The sequence below is a fragment of the Aethalodelphis obliquidens genome, unplaced genomic scaffold, assembly GCF_003676395.1.
Source record: "Aethalodelphis obliquidens isolate GAN/ISIS:26980383/991018 unplaced genomic scaffold, ASM367639v1 scaffold33, whole genome shotgun sequence".
NCBI classification, from domain to species: domain Eukaryota; kingdom Metazoa; phylum Chordata; class Mammalia; order Artiodactyla; family Delphinidae; genus Aethalodelphis; species Aethalodelphis obliquidens.
The window spans coordinates 12,338,221-12,359,892 of NW_020837977.1; positions in this window are offsets into that span (position 1 = coordinate 12,338,221).

Below are 21,672 nucleotides of genomic sequence, written 5' to 3' on the forward strand. Positions count from 1 at the left end.
AATAGTTCACAGAAAAGCAAATCTGAGTGACCAGCACACACACAAAAAGATTTCAGATTCACTAGTAGTCAAGTAAATGCAAAAAAATACAAAACTAAAATGTCACAATGAGGTATCACATCCAGCAAAAGTTAAAGTGCAATAAATGCCTACTACTGACAAGAATGTAGGGGGAAGGGAGACTCATACTACTAGGTGAAAGGTCAATTTTATAGTCCTTCTGGAAAACAATCTAGCAACACCTAATAAAATTTAACAGACTTACCCCCTTGGATGGGAGCAATTCTACCGGTAATCTATCACATAAAAATAAAGGCACCTAAAAATATCTACAGCTATGTTTTTTGCAGTACTGTCGATATGGTCACAAACTACAAGCAAAGCGGCTGTCTATCAATCTGGGGGATGCTTGAATATATTAAGATAAAATTACACCATGAAATAATTTGCATCACTTAAAACAATGGTTAGAATGATACTACATACTTGAAGAGAGTTCCTTGAAGTTTTCTTGAGAAAAAGAAAACACATAAAAGTAGGAATAATATAATGCCATTTTTAAAAAGAACTGAAAAATGGCCTTCTGTGTGTATTCATGTGCATACAGAAGTGTATCTATATGTAGCTTGTTTATAATTATAGAACATGGAGTAAAACACATTCATAAGGGGTAAGGTCTGCCTGATTTAGGGAGGAGCAAAGGAGAGAAGCAAGAAGAGGCAAACAAAGGAGAAAAACATGTTACAGCCTCCCCAGATAACGATATGATTCCATGTAAGCATTACATTCAATTATATATATACGTGTATATATATGTGTGCGTACATATAAAGAAAAACATTTAATTTAAAAAATTAAAAAGTGAGAAAGGGAAGGAGGAAGAGAGGAGAAGATGGGAGGGGTGGAGGTAGGGAGAGACGGGGAGAGAGAAGAAATTGGCTTCAGTGATCAGCCTTTTCAGACTTACATCACATCAACTACTTCACTTACTAGTGACTCAAGACTCAACCTTGACAGCCTTCAACAATATCAGATATTTAAACAACTTGGTCCCAAATGGGAGTGCATTTTTAGTTTTTGTAATTTTTCTTTTCTTTATCCTTCCCTCCTCCACTTCTTCCTTTTTTAAAAACAAGAACAACCCATTGCCAGTGTTGAACATGGCCTACATGGCTCAGAATCTTGCCTGACTACATTGAAATCTTTTAAGCTGATGTGCCTACAGACTGATATTCTAAGCTTTTTGTAGTATGTATGAAATCTCAGATAATCTATTGATGAGAGGCTTCTCCTAAAAGCAAAACTACCCAGTTCCAAGAAAAGCTTGCTTCTGCAAAACAACAACAAAAGCTTGCATGTCTTCTGAGTTATAAAAGACAAGAGGCTATGTTTCCAACACAGAAGAAACAGTTTCTGAAGCACCTTAATAAATCTCAGTAATTGTTAGCACACCACCAAGTCAAGCAGAAAACAAAGAAGGATATCAGTTTCTCAAAAGATCAAGGTCAATAAAATTGGTTCCAGCAACCATTCAACAATTTATAGTGAGATCAAACTTGTCACCAAATATCTTGGGAAAGTAATTACAGTGGATGTACTTTGAGGCTTTGGGTTAGCATAAGGCGTCACCGAGGAATTAAGAATGATGACAGTATTAAAGGTTTAGAGAACAATGGTTGAGGAACACGAATACCAGGGAAGGAGGTTTTAACACAGACATCGAGTCTGCAGACTAAAATTAACTTGAATTCAGGTTAGTATCATTCAAATAATCTATGTCCATTAAAATTTTATATTCAGCCCTCATCTCATCATTCATTCAAGCTGCCTCCCTCATCTTTTCTCTGCTTTAGCAAGAGTAGAGGACTCGACTAATACTAACCCCAGCTTCTTTTTGTTGAGCCCCTCTTCTAATAGAATCACACTTCATATCATATCTCAGTTAAGCATAATTGCAAGTTTGTGAAATAGGTATTTATTTCACCATGTTACGATGAGGGGACTGACGCTCGGAGAGGTACAGAGAATATGATCAAGGTCAAACAGCTAGTAAATGCCACAGCAGGGATTCGCAGCCATGGCCAGCTTCAAAACCTGTGCTTTTTCTGCTCCACTGTCATGTGTCTCTTGTTAAGTCAAGGTTGTCCTGGAGACAGCCTAACACAGAGAACCCACCATATTCACAGCCATAATCTGGCTTGGAGTCACTGACTCGGTATTATTCGTACAAGGCCATTGTGGTTGTTAACATCTGTGGGATGGATCTGAAGACGTAACTGCCCACCCCATCAGTTCATCTTCCTTAGACACTCATCTAGTAGGAGGACACTTGGTCCATCTGCCCCTCAGTGAATGGCACCCCACCCTTTCCCCACCAGCCACTATCAATATCTCAGACTCCCAGGACTTACAGGCAAGTGACCTCAGGGAATTAGTCATGACCCAACTCCATATTATCTTTTCTTGGGGAAAAACAATACACATTTCCTCCTCCTAAGCTCAGAAAATTTCATGGGAAGAAGAATATTAAAGGCTAATGGGTAATTAAAATAAGGTTACAGAATCTTATCCCAGAGAACATGGTGGATTGTGGAGTACTCAGAGACTCTATGAGCCAGAGGTCTCCAGGCCAACATGCTCACTTTGCAGCTGAGGAAACTGGGCTCAAAGAGGTGACATTACAAAAGCTCCTCAGTGACGCAGCCCTGCCTACCTTTCCAACCCTAGCCCATGCCCCTCTGCCATCCGTCACATGCCAGTTAGAACAGAGCAGCTAAGTGCAATGGACAGACTGCATGTTTCTCTTCCTCCATTTCCTCGTTTTCAAAACAGGGATAGCTCACCTTTTGGTCCTTCAACACATCCTTACTGAGATTCAACAATACTAAGAACTTTCTAGCCAACCTCACAGGGTTTATATGAGGATTACTTCATTAGAATTGATTAACGAGGCTTAAATTCCATGTACAATTCTCAGCCTGGTGAGTGCTATATAGTAACTTCTCTGTAAGTTATTAGTATTCTTATTTCCTTATCTCACCACTACATCTTTGTACATGCTGCCCTGTCTGCTTGAAATGCCCTTCCCCAGCTTATTCATTCTTCAGGCCTCAAAATATCACCTCCTCTGTAAAGCCTTTCTTTTTTTACCAGAACAGTAACTGGTTTCCTTCTCCTCCTCTGAGCTCTTTGTGCATACATCAATTATAGAAATATTATAATACTTTGTCCCATATCTGTCTTCCCCCATCTCCACTAGACACTGAGTTCCTTGAAGGCAAATGGGTGTCTTATTCATAGCAGAAGCGCCAACATTTAGTGCAATGGCAAGGACAGAATCGATTCTCCGTACACGGATGCTGAAGTGAATGGCCTACATGAACTTTTAGAGTCAGTTGGTCATAGAACCAGAGATCCCAGGTCCCCTGATCCTGCTGCTTGTGCTTGTCTCTCTACCATGCTGCTTCTCTGCATCACTGGGGAAAGGGGCCACAACATGCTAGTGTCAAGGTACCACAGATCAGCCAGTGCTCCTCAACAGGCCTACGTCAGTCTGGGTCCAATCGGGAGACAGAATCTCCACAGCAATTTAAGCAGAGGAAGTTTAACATGAAGTTTAACATAACTACACTATGACTCAAGGGTGAAACTACATAAGAGAGAGTACCCGAGGGAAGACAAACATAGGAGGTGGTCCCCTCCCCAAGGCCGGGGTCCAGATCTCAGTGGAGAAGGAAGAGTTTCAGGCCACTAGTTGGCAGACAGATTTGTGGGCCCACAATCACAGGGCAAACAGGAAGCAGGCTCTGTGACACAAGCAAGCTGTGGCTGGTGGGCGTGCCCACAGGTGTGCAAGGGGGGAGGGGCACCAGTGCAGGTAAGAGGTCTGGAGTGCCTAAAGTTTACATCAGGAGAGCTTCAGGAGACAAACCAGAGACGGAGGGAGCAGGCACGCAGAGGGAGGTGGGGTGCCAGTGTGGGCAGAGGGCCTAGGGTGCAGTGTCTGTGATCATCAGTCCAGGCCAGGGATGCAGGATCGTCAGAGAACCATGCGTTCCTGACTCATGGCCGGGGCAGAGCACCAGTGACGTTCTCACACCCACACTGCTGACAGACAGGGTAGGCACCAGAACCAACACAAAAGCCCATTCCTTCTGCAAACTCCTTCCAGTGCCCTCTATGAAAAAACTTAATATGCTCACTATAAAGGAAAAATGTTTAAAGTTGGCCTGTCCTTTATGACAGAGTAGATATTGAAAGATGAATTTGGAGCTGACGGGCAATAAATTGATAACTGGCACAAAGCCTAAATGGAAATTTCAGAGTGCAATAACTGCTTATGCTAATTTTTTGAAGTCCATGAAATTGCCAGTCAAAAGTGAACAACAGGTTGGAGCTGAGGAATAATGAGATAATACAGATAAAGGTGTAGCACAAAATATACTTTCAACTAATATTTTTACCTAATTCCCTTAATATTATTATAAAAGTTTGCTATACGAGTTATCTATTGCTGTGTTTCAAACTATGCCAAAAATTAGCAGCTTAAAACAACATGTACTTATTTGCTCATAGTTTCTGTGCATCAGGAATCTGGGCCCAGCCTGATATGGTCCTCTGTGTCAGAGTCTCTCACAAGGCTTCAATCGAGGTGTCATCTTGGGCTGCGGTCTCATCTGAAGGCTCAACTGGGGAAGGTTTGCTTCCAAACTCACTGTGGTGGTTGTTGGCAGGACTTGTTCCTCAACAACTGTTGGACTGAGGGCCTCAGCTTTTTAAAGGTGATGGGCTTGAGGCTACCCTCAGCTGCTCCCCACATGGGTCTCTCCAGCTTGTTTCATCAGAGCAAGCCCATGAGAGGAGCCAAAGAGAGTGCAAGCAAGACAGAAGTCACATCTATTATAACCTCATTTTGGAAGTGATGTTCCCCACCTTTGCCATTTTCTGCTCCTTAGGAGCAAGTATCAAGTCCAGTTCACACCTAAAGGGAGGAGCTCCCACAAGGACAGGAATACCAGGAGGTGGGGTAATTGCAAGCTCTGTCAGAAGTTGTCTGCCACATTGCCCTTTGCTTTTCATCTCTCACTGTTTTCCCTTAAGAATGTAAAATTAATACATGAAATTATATTGTTTAAAATCCCTATTAGAAATCTAACTGCGTTACTCTGGTGGGATAACATATTTAAAAGATCTTTGGTAATGCAGGAAATGAACACAAAATTTAAAAAAAAAACGCTTTATGATTGATGCGCTGGCTACCAATCACAAAATCTCCCTCAATTTAGACAAGTTCAGCCATTTGAAACCAATTTTGAAATGTTTCAAGATTAATCCCTAAATTAATACATTGTGCAGTCATACACACTTGTAAATTCTTTCTCAAAAGTTTAATTCGACATTCTAATTTTATATTTACTGTATTCATAGCTACCCCCAAATAACTGACTACGAAGCACAATTATCATAGTGAAAGAGTATTTGTTAAGCATTCAGTTTTGCCCACCAGTGTCCATATACACATGTAAGGGTCTTACATTCTAACAGTTTACATTCTAGAAGATTTGACCCGGATGTGACTAAACATAACTATGGCAGCGGTAACAGAATCTTATATTACCCTTTCTTAGATATTCACAGCACCCTTGCAGGACCAAGACATCCTGCACTGATAGGACTTCCTCTGAAATGGGAAAGTTAAATGATAAATATATAAACAAGGGAAATCAACATGGTTATGTAATAACCGACAGAGGTTAGCTTATATAGAGTGGTCAAGAAAGGCCTTTTTGAGAAGGTGATCTTTAACCAAAGATGTAAAGAATGAGAATGAATTAGACTTCCAAAGAGCTGGAGAAAAGTGTTTCTGGCAGAAAAAAGTGTAAGTACAAAGACCCTCTGTGGCAAAGGGTATCTGCTTGGAAGCAGATTCTTTCCTAGCTGACCCTCCAGATGAGAACCCAGCCCTGACCCACACCTTGACCGCTGTTTCATGAGAGACCCTGAAGCAGAAGACCCAGCTGAGCCATGCCAGAAACTATGAATAATAAATAAGTATTATTTTAAGCTACCAAGTTTGTAGTAATTTGTTACCCAGAAATAGATAACTAATGTAGGGCCTGTCTGCATAATGCCATCATTGCAGTGACACTCAGTCCCCTGAAGGGAGAGAGATTTCCTTCACGTCTCAGGTCACCTACTGGTGGCAAATAACTTGAGAACTCACATACTCCTCTTGTGGTACCATAAATGTCTATTGAAGCCCCAGCCAGGTAAAGGCATTGATCTTGATCTCCTTAGGCCAAAGGCATTTCAAAAAAGGAATCAGGGGGCTTCCCTGGTGGCGCAGTGGTTGATAACCTGCATGCTAATGCAGGGGACACGGGTTCGAGCCCTGGTCTGGGAAGATGCCACATGCCGCGGAGCAACTGGGCCCATGAGCCACAACTACTGAGCCTGCGCATCTGGAGCCTGTGCTCCACAGCAGGAGAGGCCGCAACAGTGAGAGGCCCACGCACCGTGACGAAGGGTGGCCCCTGCTCGCCGCAACCAGAGAAAGCCCTCGCACAGAAACGAAGACCCAACGCAGCTAAATAAGTAAATAAAACGAATTTATAAAAAAAAAAAGAAAAAAGGAATCAGCAATATCCTAGATGACATTTCAGGTGCCACCAGTTTTGATACACAACATCTGGGATAGCCAGGGCTATAACAACTGAATTCAGTGGCAATAATCCACCTGAAGTGTCCAGCCTCCATTAGCCTTTTCAATGGCCACACTGAACTGTTACAAAGAATTACATCTCTCAATACCTCTGTTGTCTTAAAGTCCTTAATCATGGCTTTGAAGATGTTTATTTCTAGATAGTACTTCTATATCGCTTTTGTTGCATAACATGGATGGAACTGGAAGCCTGGTTAGTGCCTCCATCCCACTGTTATCCTTCTACAAGCAATTCCCCTCCATTGGGAGAACCCTCTTATGCTTTATAAGCATTATCAGCAATGAGAGCAACAACGGTGCCTCACAGGGGCGAGACAGCCCCATCCAGTTAGTGACAGTGTTATTAAATGACAGTCACTTCCCTTCCACATTTCACTCCTATTGTCAAATCCAGCCAATTGAATGAGGGGCACTCACCCCACAAAAGAACCTGAGAAGATAGACAACAGAGCCATCAAAGTTTGTAGCCCCAGCCCTTCCATTCTATCCCATTGTACCCTCAATGGAGTATAAGGTCTTCAGTTCCTTCTAGGGTCAGAGAGTTCCTTCTACGGTCGGTTCCTTCTTGGTCTCACCCTTAGCCTACCTTTTCCTTATAGGCTGTTAAAGCAGGACACAGGAATGCAGGGTCAGGCAGCTCCCTGATCAGTTCTCTCCAGTAGCTGGAGGTCAAGTACCACGGAGGAATCTGGCTCTAAAGAGGCACTTTCTGTTTCAGTTAGGTGGACAGCTGCCTCCTGGAACCCACTTCCCCCAGTTGCTATATGGGCCAAATTTCTCCAAAGCTCACCCCCTCTGTCTCTCCTTGGGAAGCTCCTGTTAATCCATCAGCATATTGCCTTATTGCTGGGTTCCTTTGAAGGGGGGTTGGTTTTAGTCCCATTCTTGGGTTTTGATTCAGATTACAGAGCCAGTGCTTCGTTTGGAGGGTGGGAAGGTCAGTCGTTGTCCTGGGCAGAGATCACAGCCTCCAGCATGGGGACTCCAATACCAGCAACAAAACCAGTGGAGTTCTCCACACCGAGGGGCCGAGTTTGAGAACTCATCAGCCATTCTGTAGGAACGGGGCTCGTTATTCGAGGTGCCTTTTTTGTCCGTTGTGCAGCTAGTCAGGGAAACCTGTAGGTCTCGTGCTTTGAAGAGCTTACTCCATGGCATTTCCACGGATTTATCAGCCTGGAGGAGGTCTCCCTGTGTTGGCCATGATGTAGTCACTGAAACAGAAATCCAAAGCCTTTCTGTGGAGCACGATTCTGCTCCAACTAAATCATTTGCATAATGGCTCAAGGCACTGGCCACGTGTGAGACAGCCTAGTTACTGCCAGTCACCCTCTTACAATAGAACCTTTCCTTTTCTCTTGTCAGACACACCGGCTGAGTTTCTAAGAGTTTCCTGCTAAGAAATATCTCCTTTAACTTCTCTCAAAAACTCAATACTTTATTTCTTAGTTCCTCTTTCACCATTGATACCCGTTCATTTACAGCTAAAAGAAACCCACTGGAACTTTTTATTCCGCCTGGCAATCCCCTTACCCAAAATGCATTGTAAGCATGACTCTGCCACTTACCAGCTGTGGGGCACGGGGCAAAGATACGTCATCTCTTGTAGTTTGAACTTCCTCGCCTCGGTAATGAGGATATTGACGCCATCCTTGCAAAGATGTTGAGAGAGGTATAGTGAATGTATGCATTAAGCTCTAACCACAAGTTCATTAGGTGTATTTTCTATTTTCTATATATTTTTTTTGGTCACACGGCTTGCGGGATCTTAGTTCCCTGACCAGGGATCAAACCTGGGCCCCCCTACAATGGAAGTGCAGAGTCCTAACCACTGGACCGCCAGGGAAGTCCCCTATTTTCCACACTTTTGCAGATGAAGAATGCGGCCTGCTAGATCAGTAAACAAAGGATGTTGCGGCCATCAAGCCATCAGCCATTGTGGCTCCCCTGACTGTGCACCCTGAAGGGATTCAGGATGGGTAGAAAGAGGATATTGGCCCTAGATGGTTAAGGTGCATATCAAAGGAATGATTTCAGTGAGCCCAGACTCTTGCATCTTCCCATACAGAGAAAAGCGCTAACTCATTAACTTGAGATGCCTGGGTTTCTTTAATAAACAGTCATCTTTTGATGTTCCGATTGCCTAGTTTTTTCTGCCAAAACTCCTGCATATCCTGGCTCCTCCCTGACCTCTTTGGAGGAGTCCCTCAGAGCCATCTGAGAGGATGTCTTCCAGAAAGTCTGCTGAATAAAACGTAATTTTCAACTTTTAGGTCGTACATTTTTTTTTCAGTCGACACTATCAACTTTCTGCCAAGTTTTCAGCCACAGGTAACTTGGGTCACCTCTTCTCCAACCTCCAATGACAATTTTCTCTCTGTCCTTCCAGGTCTCACTAACAATCCCCTTGAGTCTCTTCCAGATTCTACCCGTCCCAAAGCCAAATCCATAGGTCATAAGTTTTTGTGATAGACTGTAATCAGGAGGGGAATGAGACTGAAATTATTTAGAGGTTTCCCTTGGACATTGGGATGGATTGGACTTTCTCTCCGTGTAGTGTCATGTGGTCTCTCCAGGGTGGCCAGATTTTTTATATGGCAACTTAGGGCTCCCCAGAATGAAGCTTCCAGACCTTAATGCTTAGATCCACATAGGCAAGTGTCACTTGAGCTGCCTTCTGTTGATGAAGCAGTCACAGGACAGGACAGATTCCAGGGGAAGATAAACTAACTCCCAATCAGGGGCATAACAAAGGAACTGTGGCCATTTTTTTTCATCCCAAATAGGCTTATTGAAGAGGTACTTTCGGAAGTATCTCCTCCCAGGAATATAACTTGGCATCTTGACTTGACTGGCAAAAGTTTTGGCCGTGGTGATCTGGGAGAATCATCTGACCTCTTTGCTGAGCTCCGGGCTCTTGCCAGAGCAATGCATTTCATTAAGAACAGATTTTGCTACTGCTATTTTATGCAGACACATTTTCACTGACTCATTTCCTGGGATAACAATCTTAGCTGTCAAGAAAAAGAGCCCTTTAATTTGTTCTTGGCATCGGGGGTGGGGAGGTCGGTTTAAAACAGATTCAAAACAGAAGATAAAACAACACATCTCTTGTTGCTGATAAAAAGCAAAGTGTCAAAAGAAGCAAAGCTGAAACCAAGCACACTTCCAGCTTGTTGCTGAAAGGAACTAAAGGAGACGGACAGCACTGAATTTTTGTAGGAGATATTTCTGACATGTATTTCACTCACCTGGATACATCACCTTATCACATTCATGCAGTACCATGTTCCAGAAACATCTTCTAAATAAGTGAACTCTGCCAGTAGCATTTATATCTTTATGGAACAATCAAGTTGATCTGTGGTTCTTGCCATCTAAATGTTTCCCAAGAAGCAAAAGAAAATGTTTGATTATACCTCATTAAACAAAATGACATAAAATTAGATGCTTGGGAAGATTATCAAACTTGGGCAAAAATCATGGATTCATTCATTCATTCAAAAATTTGCATTGACGAGACACTGCCACAGGACAAAAGCTACTTACAATTTCAAAAGAAGGCATCATAAAAAGCAGTATGGGCGAAGTGCCTTTAAAGAGGGGTCACTCATAAGAGGGGGTGACACTGTTAAAATTGTGAAACCACCCACTGTCTCTGATGCAGCAGCTCAGCTTACCTGCTCTTCTCTGCTCCATGCCGGCCACACAAAACTCACACCATTGGTAGTAGAAACTACCTATACAGTTGATTGGAGAATGCCAAATTTTCAGGCTGAGTTTCCTATAACTGTGCTCTTCCTAACAGAGTGCCTGGATGTCACCACTGGATTCACCTTGGAGATAAGCCACTAAAGGACCACTGGACACATGGCAGCAGGCTTTGGTATTAAGCCACAATCAAGATTGTCCATCCAGATAGCTAGCTGAGAGCACAGGTAAAATTCGATACAGAAGTCTAGAGGATGATGTCATGCCACAGAAGAAAAACCTGTGTAAAAAGCATTACTACTTTTATTTGACAAAGTAGCAAGGCTATGAGAATGGAGAAAGCAATCTCCATTCTCTAAAAATTCCGTTACCTCTTATTGAACACCTATATCTGCCTGTCATCAGATGAGCTTTCGCATAAATTCACTCTGCCCCTCACAATAATCTTGCAAAATGGCATCAATATTCCCACGTTTATGGTGAAGGAACTCAGGCTAAAGGAGGTTAATTAAATATGTTGTTCACGTCAGGTAAAGGTTGAGTCATGATTTTACCCAGTTCTGCCTGACATCAGAACCCTTCTGGTTCTAGCATACAAGCTACCCCAAGCAGAGAGAAGGATTCCAGCTGGGTGACCACAGAGGAACACCATCTAAAGCAGACCCAGGGGTACATGAAAGGCTTCAGGGAGACACTGATGCTGTGATTCAATCTGGGAAGGTCAGTAGATTTATTCATTTGTTTGTTTTCTAATTTTTATTTTATCTTGGAGTAGAGTTGATTAACAATGTTGTGTTAGTTTCAGGTGTACATCAAAGTGATTCAGTTATACATATACATGTATCTATTCTTTTTCAAATTCTTTTCCCATTTAGGTTGTTACAGAATATTGAGTATAGTGCCCTGTGCTATACGGTAGGTCCTTGTTGGTTATCTATTTTAATGCTCTTTTTTCTTTACTAAATTTATTTTGGCTGCGTTGGGTCTTCGTTGCTGCATGCAGGCTTTCTCTAGCTGCGGCGAGCGGGGGCTACCCTTCATTGCGGTGTGCCGGCTTCTCATTGCGGTGGCTTCTCTTGTTGCAGAGCACGGGCTCTAGGTGCGTGGGCTTCAGTAGTTGTAGCATGCGGGCTCAGTAGTTGTGGCTCACGGGCTCTAGAGCGCAGGCTCAGTAGTTGTGGTGCACAGGCTTAGTTGCTCCACGGCATGTGGGATCTTCCCGGACCAGGGCTGGAACCCGTGTCCCCTGCATTGGCAGGCGGATTCTTAACCACTGCACCACCAGGGAAGCCTGTTTTAAATATAGCGGTGTGTACATGTCAATCCCAAAATCCCAATCCCTCACCCCACCCTTCCCCTTTCATCTGCATTTAAATTATGTTCTTAATTACAAGTATAAGCTCTCGGTAGATAGTTCAAACCAAAGAAAGTTATAAGACAAAAAGCAAAGCCTCTCCTCTTTCCTCCTCCACACCCAGAAAGGCTAGCACCATGCTTCAGAAGTAGCCATTGTTATGAATGTCCTATGTATATTTCAAAGAACTTCAGCTATAAAATCCTTTTAAAATTGCTTAAATTATGTATTAAAATTATATGTGAATCTTTTATTTGAATTAAAACTCATGGTACAAATCATATGTGCCGTGAGTTTTTTTAATTTAAGAAAATTCATCACCATCTTCTCACATCGGCATTAATGGCTACCCAGTGTTTCACTGTTAGGAATTTACTCTTTACACCATTTACTCTTTAGACCAGCAGACTTGTTTCTATGGTTTAATTTGCTATTACAAACAGCACTGCAAGGAGTATCCCTACATCCCCACACCCTTTTTTAGGCACTTATGCACAAAAGGAGAAATTCCTAGAGGAGGAATTCCAACTTGTGTTGAAAAAAATGAAGACGATGGCTGAAGTGGGGAGGGTGGGCTAGGAGTGGGGAGAGCTCCGAAGCTGAGGGTCCAGTTAGGGGGCACAGGGCCAGCAGGTCGCAGGGCCTGGAGAGCAGGAGTAAATCACACACATGGGCGTGACCTAAAGACGATTGTGGAGAAAGGCCCGAAACAAACTTTTTCCACCTCCCTCCCCGTCACCCATCCATCCACACACTGCACAGGCCACCCGCGCATGCACACGGCGTGTCTTGTCTAGGTCAACCGTGCCTGTGAATTTCAAGACTTTCAGGTCTCATATCATACAAGCAAAAATCCCTGTAAGACTTTGAGGCCCAGTAGAAGTTTCCGGGAAGCCAGACAAAAGCACAAGTTAGGACAGCGGCTCGTAGAACAGCTGATCCCGATGACCCGGATTTACACTAATGGAGTAGATTCATTTCTAAAATTACCACTGTAAGATCACCGTGACTTTTCTTATACCAATTACCTTTACAGGAGTAGATTCATTTCTAAAATTACCACTGCAAAATCACCGTGACTCTTCTTATACCAATTACCTTTACAGGAGTTTGGGGAATGATAAAGAATGGAAGGGGGCCAGATGATAGAAAAAAATAAACTCATTTTTTGTAATCCTCCAAAGTGAATATGCATCCTCCAGTATAATCAAACGTTTCCTGTCTGTTGACAATTGAGAAAATCTAAGTCAAAATATTATAGTTTAAAGAAAAACCTCAACCAGGGCAATGGAAAATGTAATCAAACCTCAATAGCTCCCTCTTCTGTCGTTTTATGTAATTAAAAAAATTTTTTGTTTTATTTTGTAATTGCTCAGTTACGAACCACATTAAGCTGGGCAGTACAGAAGCCAGTTGATAAGATCCTTACTCCTTTATCTGAAATTGGAAGCGTCACCCCTGTATCACAAATACGGATTCTCTTATGGTGGAACATTTTTCTATATGGTAGAGGTATTAGGGTAACTTAAAGACGTAGCTACATTTCTGGAGTGAAAAGTGATATATATGTTTCGATAATAAGGAAACATCAATCTCTAAAGATCAGACTCATTTTTTAAAACAAAACTTTTAACACTTCACTTGTCTAGACAGCGTTGGCCCTGTGAAAGCTGAAAAGCCCACCCATGGCTTTGGAAAGGGTGTGGAAGATCTACAGTTTGAATGCGGAGAAGGAGGCAAACACCAGGCCAATTAGGGAAAAAACAGGTTCTTCTACTCGACGAGCCAGCACTGCAGGAGAGCGGAGAGCAGGGAGCCAGTGCTGACACACCCCGGAGGCTTCCGCGGGCCCCGCAGCGCGCATTCTCACTGAAGCCTCCAAACAAGTCTGAGCGAGGAGTTTTCTCACTTTACAAGCAAGAAAACAGAGGCGTTTAATTGTTTGGTTGGTCAACAGCTATGGAGAGGGTTTGGGCACAGACTTAGAAGCATTTGGCTTTGAAGTGGGAGCTAGAAAATCTGGGCTTGGAAGTCCTCCTGTCATTAACTGGGACCCTGGGAAAGTCATAGCATCCCAGCCTGTTTCTTCCTCTATAAACTGAAAGATGTGAGTCAATGGCCTCCCCGGTGCTTCCCAGCACTCTTAACCATCGCAGGGCCAGTCACACTCTACTCCCCCACTTTATCTGACCCAGACAAAATCCAGTGTAAATGACAATCAAAGGCAATTTTGGAAAAAAAGAAAGGAGGGAGGCAGGGAGGGAGGGAGGGAAGCTGGCGGATTTCAAAAGAGCAGCCAAATAGAATACTTGAGATGGAATGGAGATATGGTCAGGCAGTCAACAGGTCCTTGGTAAGGAAAATGAAAGTCACATGGCTTTTTCTCAAACAATAATTAGCGGCAGCAACTTTTCCCTGCTCTTTGCATCACCAGTTCATAGACTGACTTCTGGATCTCAAGCAACGAAGGCCGCCATCACAGATCGATAGCAAAGGCTCTATCCATCCCAATCCAGGAGCAGATGGGAGGCGTCAATGACTCATTCAGCCGGTAGCTATGGAGCAGCTTCCGTGCCAGACAAAGTCCCTTCCCTCCGAATCTCACAGTTTACAAAGCCATACGTAAGGGGCTTCCCTGGTGGCGCAGTGGTTAAGAATCCACCTGCCAATGCAGGGGACACGGGTTCAAGCCCTGGTCCGCGAAGATCCCACATGCCGCGAAGCAACTAAGTCCGTGTGCCACAACTACTGAGCCTGCGCTCTAGAGCCCACGAGCCACAACTACTGAGCCCACGTGCCACAACTACTAGAGCCCGTGCTCCGCAACAAGAGAAGCCACTGTAATGAGAAGCCCGCGCACCGCAACGAAGAGTAGCCCCCGCTCGCCGCAACTAGAGAAAACTCACGCGCAGCAACGAAGACCCAACACAGCCAAAAATAAATAAATAAACTATTGCCTTAAAAAAATTTTTTTTAATTTCAAAAAGAAAAAAGCGATACACGAACACTTCTGGATGAGTGCTAGGAAGAAGGTAGAGGGTAAGAGAATGGAGTGGCAGAGTAACTGATTCAGCTGTGGTGACCAGGGACGTCCTCTCTGAGGAAGTAAACCTAGCGGAGCCCCGTAGAAGAGAGCAAATATCTGATCCGGGCAGAGGATGGAAGAACTCGGAAGTGGGAATGAAACTGAAGTTTGTGGGAAGAAAGCAAGCCAGTGTGGCTGGAGGACGGGGCCAGGGCAGAAAGAAGGAGCTGGGATCTGAGGCCAGAGGGCAGTCCGGGCTGGTTAAGGACATGAGCAGGACGGCCGACCTGGACGGGAGAGAAACACAACTGAGCAAAGTGGGGCAGGGGAACCCCTCCTTGCTTGCCGTTGTCCCTGCGTTTGTTACCACCGCCTCTGCTTGCAGCTTGGTAAGTTAGAGCGGCGGTACGGAAAGAAGAGCAGAGGAAAAAGGAAGCCAGAGGATGCTGAGCCGGGTCAGGTCAGGCAAGGAGGACCAAGGATAAAAGCAAACATTCCCCTGCAGATATCCCCACACAAACCCCTTACAAATACAAATCAAAACTAATTTGAGCGTTAAACCACTCATGTTCTTATTTCTGTAGGCAATAAAGCAGCGGATAGGGTAAGGAAATGATATGAAGTTACAGGAAAAAAGTTCAGTGTTAACTAAAAGCTATGAATCAATAGATCCCTTGTAATGAAGATGTTAACCGAGATGCGTGTTGGACTTCCTGTTAGTAGATCATGAAGGAAAAAGACTGGTGTGTGTCTGTAGGAAGGTGGGGGGCTGTGTACCCATGAATGGTGGAGAGTTTCCCAACGGGACCCAAAAGATCTTAGGACAGCCATTCACACAGGGGACCGCGAACACCACGCAGCACACCAACAGTGTCCCCAGAGCCGTGGTTCCCAGAGGGCATCTGCAGTGACAAGTTTATACTCAGATTCATACCAGGACTTTTCACTCATTCTCTCCTGAGTGTACAGTCCAGTGCTCCAGAGGATTACATACACAAGAAAGATGAAAATCCAGCTGCTATTAAATCAAACAATAAGCGCTTCAAACTTTTTCAGTTTTAGTTTCCAGTATGGTAAATATCGATAAAACCCACATGAACAAAAAGCTCTTTGGTTACTCAATCATTTCAGGGTAACAGGGTCCTGAGACTAAAAAGTTTGGGAACTGCTGCTCAAGCTGTTAATAAATGTGAGATTATTAATATTATATATTATTGTATTATAAACATGATGGAAATGTTACAAGTATGATATTGATTGATAATTTTATTATTAATAAATTAGGGGAGTTACATTAAGACTAGATACCAGGACAATAGATCCAAGCATCAAAACCATCCAGGAACCACTATGAGGCAGTAATCTGTCTAGCATTGGGCCTGTGCAACACTCCTGAATGATGTCAAAATAGATCTACAATGATGAAACACTGGAGGCTTTCCTTTAAAACAGTGAAAGTTGCGCTTTCATTGTGGATGGATGTTTCCTCACCAAACTAAACACAGGAACTGAAGGGGAAGAAGAGGCTGTGTCTATATGTGAAAGAAACTCAGCATTAATGTCTTTTTTTATATCTGAACCTTTGTCAGAAAGCTGTTTAAAATGTCTGCTGTGAAATCTCTTTTTAATCTGGTTGAAAATAAATACAGATGCAAATACCTAGTTTATTTCTACACACACACACACACTCACATACACACATATGCTACTGATATTCATTCCTTTGGCTTTTCATTTGGTTTTAACACATGACCTTTCAACTATTGCCTGGAAAGCTGAAGAAATTTGAAAAAAAAAATTAAAAAAAAAAAAAGAACAAAAACAAAGAAACATGCCAAGGCTACGTAACTCTAAGACAGGTACTGAATATCTAAGTTCCTCTTTCTCAGGCCTTTTTTTCCCCTTATTAAAGGAGTAATGGCAGGGGTCGTGGGGAGGACCATCAATTTACATAAGCTCTGTGCCTTTCCAAAAGAGGAATGGTTTCACTCAAGACTTGACATCGTTTCAGTTGGCTTTAAATTTAGATACAAGAAATTATTAGTGGGTACATTTCATACAGAAAACATTGCTCATAGTTTAGATACTTGAAATAAATATGTAAGTGCTGGCACATTGTATTTTCCAAGTGGTATGAATACTTCTTTCTCTTTATTGCATTTATTTGCAAAGATATCCTAGCAGCTTATTACACATGGACACATGCAGTCATGTTAAGCTGTTTAATGCAGAAGGAAAAAAGTTCTGGGACTTTAAAAAGAATAATTTAGGTTAAAACTTTAAAATAAAGTGTTAAATAATGAAAGATGTCAGTTAACGAGTAGATTCATAAGTGATACAAACAAACTTTGCACATTTTAATTTATAACACAAATACTTCAGGAATTCCCTGGAGGTCCAGTGGTCAGGACTCTGCGCTTTCACTGCCGATGGCCCGGGGTTCGATCCTGGTTGGGGAATTAGTATCCCACAAGGATTTGATTTAGGTCCAAGACTTCTCTGAATAAGAATCATGTCTTTCTTCTGTGAACCATACCTCACCTCTAAGGCACCATCTAACATTTCCCACTGGAGTAAGAAATGAAAATACACTTGCAAACTGCACGCAAACTTCTACATTTTAATGATTTTCCTGCCAAGTTTTTACTGTTTTCTGATCTATACCTAATTAGACAACTCACTTTTGTCAGGTATTTCCAAAGAAGTCAATTTAGTTTTCATAGCAACAACTATCAATCACATTTTATCAGTTTACATATTTAAATCTCATAATAAAAGAAATAAGTACAACTGGAATAAACAAGCTTAGAAGGAACCACAGATGACACTGGTAAGCATACATACATGGGCAAACTAGAAAACAGCTCTGAGATGAAGTACTAACTGTGCTGTAAGCACTGGGTGCTTTACAGAGGAAACAGTCAGTGACTGCCGCAAAAGCCAAGCAGAACAAGCTTAACATACTGGAGCTTTAATATCAGCACGCAAACATATGTTGAAGCTTTATTTGTAAACTTTTTACCTCGAAATATAATCTTGAATATATACTAGTTGGAACTACTATCTGTCAAATACCTTTTCCTTCTAAAGTTGTACGATATCACGAATCGTTGGAACTACTGTCAAATACCTCTTCCTTGTAAAGTTGAAATACGGAGGTAACACATCCATAGTGTTTCCATTTTGAATTGTTACTAAATATTCACAGTGTGCTCTTATAATTTACTAATACACTTAAGTGGCATTAATATCGAGGCATTTGTAACAAGCAAAGCAAAAAATTTCTTGATCTAATTTTCATCTTTGGCTTAATTTTCTATTTTTCATAGATTTTCTTGTTATTCTTCCTAGTTGCTTTCCTTTTGGTCTAATTTGCCTTTGGTTTTGCCATCTGCTCAGCCCTAGCAGGATAAACTATGTCGTTTGATTTTTTTTTTTAATAGTGTATTTATTTTATTTTTGGCGGCATTGGGTCTTCATTGCTGCGAGCGGGCTTTCTCTAGTTGCGGCGAGCTGGGGCTGCTCTTGGTCACGGTGTCCAGGCTTCTCATTGCGGTGGCTTCTCTTGTTGCAGAGCACAGGCTCTAGGCACCCAGGCTTCAGTAGTTGTGGCTCACGGGCTCTAGAGTGCAGGCTCTGTAGTTGTGGCGCACGGGCTTAGTTGCTCCGTGGCATGTGGGATCTTCCTGGACCAGGGCTCGAACCCATGTCCCCTGCATTGGCAGGTGGATTCTTAACCACTGCGCCACCAGGGAAGCCCCTCATTTGATTTTACGTACTTTGAAAAAGCATGGCTGACAGTCACTGAAAACCCCGGAAATCAAAAGTTGCAAAAAACGAAGATAAATGATAATTTAACAAAGCTTTATTCAGGTAGTGCCTTTTCTCAGGATCTCAATCATGTAACAATATGAACTGAAAGTAATCAACTTTCTACAACCTCTAAACTGCATCTAAGCAGTAAAGATTACCGTAAGAAATATTCAACGGTAAACAATACATTCTAAATTTTCCATAAGAAACAAAAGAGGAGAGCAACAGTTAACAATCGGAAGGCTTGCCACAGGCTCAGGGTTTGTGCTCACCACTTCCTATTACTTCATTTAATCCATACAGGCTCCATTCTCATTCATCTTTTTTAACTGATGAAGAAATCTAGGCTTGGAGCCTAGTGGACCCAGATTCCATTACAGGTTTATCAGCCTCCAAAGTCCATGCTCCCGGCCAGAATATTATGCAGCAGCCTCCGAAGTATTTCAAAAGCATTCCATCAAAAAACAGAGGCAGAGCTACTTAAATCACCTTTTAAAGGAATGCATCATTCTAACCATAAAACACTGTTTAACTCCTACCTTTGGTTTTTCAATCCAGTCAAATTTGAATGACTATCTCTTCTTACCTATACTCGTAAGATCAGGATATTTGGCCATCATCTAAGTTTTCTCTACTGATATAACTTCAATCCCTTTACTAAAATCTCCACACACAATTAGAATCCATTCAGGGAGAGGGTATGAGTCTCTATTAGAATTCCTCCAAAATCCATCTATTCCATTGAGAAATGAGGAAAGACAGTGGGAGGGGAGGGAAGTTCTAAAGAGATAAAAGCAAAAAGGACACACAAGCCTGCCAGGATGAGACTATGTTCTAGTAAAACAGATTCCTGTATCCCTCTTTACAAATACAAGGATAAGGGAGAGCATAATTGCCTACTCAAGTGTATACTGTGACTTCCTTCCAAAGTACAGTGTGGAAAGGAGGGAAAAAGGGTAACTTCATAATGGAGAAACGTGACACTACCAGAGCCAAGTGGTCAGTCAACATCAACAGGCATATGTTGGTGGTATGCATGCTTGACATGATGTGATGGAAATGGCAACTTTACCTATGTGGTCTTCCTCCCAAAAACTCATAACCCCATCTAATCATAAGAAAGATATAAGATAAATTCCAAAGGAGGAGTACTCTACAAAATATCTGACCACTACTCCTCAATACTGTCAAGATCACCAAAACCAAGTCTGAGAAACCATCGCAGCCAAGAGGAACCTCAGGAGACACGACAACTAAAAGTAACGTGAATCTACCCTTGATGGCGTCCTGAACCAGAATAAGGACAATTTGGTTAAAAAAAAAAAAAAAAAAAATCTGAAAAAAAAAATAAGGGATCAATATCGGTCCATTAATTACAACATATGTACCAGACTAATGTGAGATGTTAAGAAGAGAAGAAGCTGGATGCGAGCTATATGGGGACTCTCTGTACTGTCTTCCCGATTTTTCTCTACAACTGTTCTAAAATATAGTCTCTTTGGAAAAAAAAAAAAAAGGATAATGTAAAACGGCAGTAGAATTAAAAAACAAACAAACTTGGACTGGATTTCTTTGGGACACACATTCTCTTGATTCTTTTTACCAACACTGTGGAAAAGATGAAGATTTTGAACCACTAGACTTCAAAACTCACTAAAGGGAAGTAATGGTTATATTTTATCAGAGTCAATGAATAAAATACAATTGGAGGTATTCAGTACTTATATTCTGAAATAAACAAAGAATGACTATCACAAATTTCACTGGTTTCCAAACTTATTTTTAAAAGTTCATTATTGCTAGAATAAGCCTACAAAGCTATATAAATCATAAAATTATAAAAATTCAGAACTGCAGAGAACCTAAGATGCATTCTATGCCAATCTCCTGAATTTACCAAGTGCACTAACAACAAAGGAAGTGATTTATTCAGTGTCCATCTACCAGTTAGAAGTAACTATGTAAGTCTGGTCTTTCCAACTCCCAATTCTAAGATCTTCCCCTATACAGTAATTCCATTCTGGTTACAGATGTGTCAGAAACAGCCAATGATGTTTTCAAATGACGTTCAGATACTTAAAGCTCTAAGTGTGTTCTGTGTAAGGGGTATTCTTTGAAGCGGCCCAGGGTGGCAGGAAGGGATGCGGAACTCCCCCAGTGTTTCGAACTCTGCACTCACATCTTCCTTGTACACTGACTTTTATAAAGACAGTTTTCATTTACATTTAGCTCCAATGTTATACATACAAGTAACTCAAAATATGGAGTAGAAAAATTCTGAACTTAGTGCACAATTTATAAACAAACTGTATTTAAACTGCCGCTACTACCTGTGGGTGATCTACAGGGGAGTTCTGCCCCTCACTATCACTGCACCAAGAGAAATGAGGAAAGAATACACATCATGATTACGCAATGACAAGTACAACTGACCCTTGAAAAACACAGGGGTTTAGGGGTGCTGACCCTCCACGACATACAACTTAAAGTCGGCCCTACTCACACACGGTCCCTCCACATCCGAGGTTCCTCTGCATCCACAGATTCAGTCAGCCTCAGATTGTGCAGCACTGTGGTATTTACTACTGGAAAAAGTCTGTGTACAAGTGGACCCATGTAGTTCAAACCTGTGTTGTTCACGGATCAACTGTTCTGTGATTAGAAAGCAAATGACCTTGAATTGCTCAGTTAACTTCTAACTGCAAGAATATTTTAGTTCCTAGACTACCATTACTAAATCTAATGTCACTAAGCAAGATAAAGCAAAGCCAGTAAGAATTAGGGTCCCAACTAAAAATGAGTAGCCTCAAATATAAGTACGCTGAAGAGATGCAAACCCTCTTTAGGAGATGATGCTGCAATGTGGGACACCTGGGGTGCTGTAAAACTGTGCTCTGATCGCAGGCTAACAGTGTGGTATGCAGCACAAAACTAAAACTCTGGTTTCCCCCATCTGAATGAGTGCCTTAGAGAGCCCAGCAATGATTATCAACGCACCATTCAGAGTCACCACGATCCCATCTCCACAAGCTCTATCCAGCCCAAAGG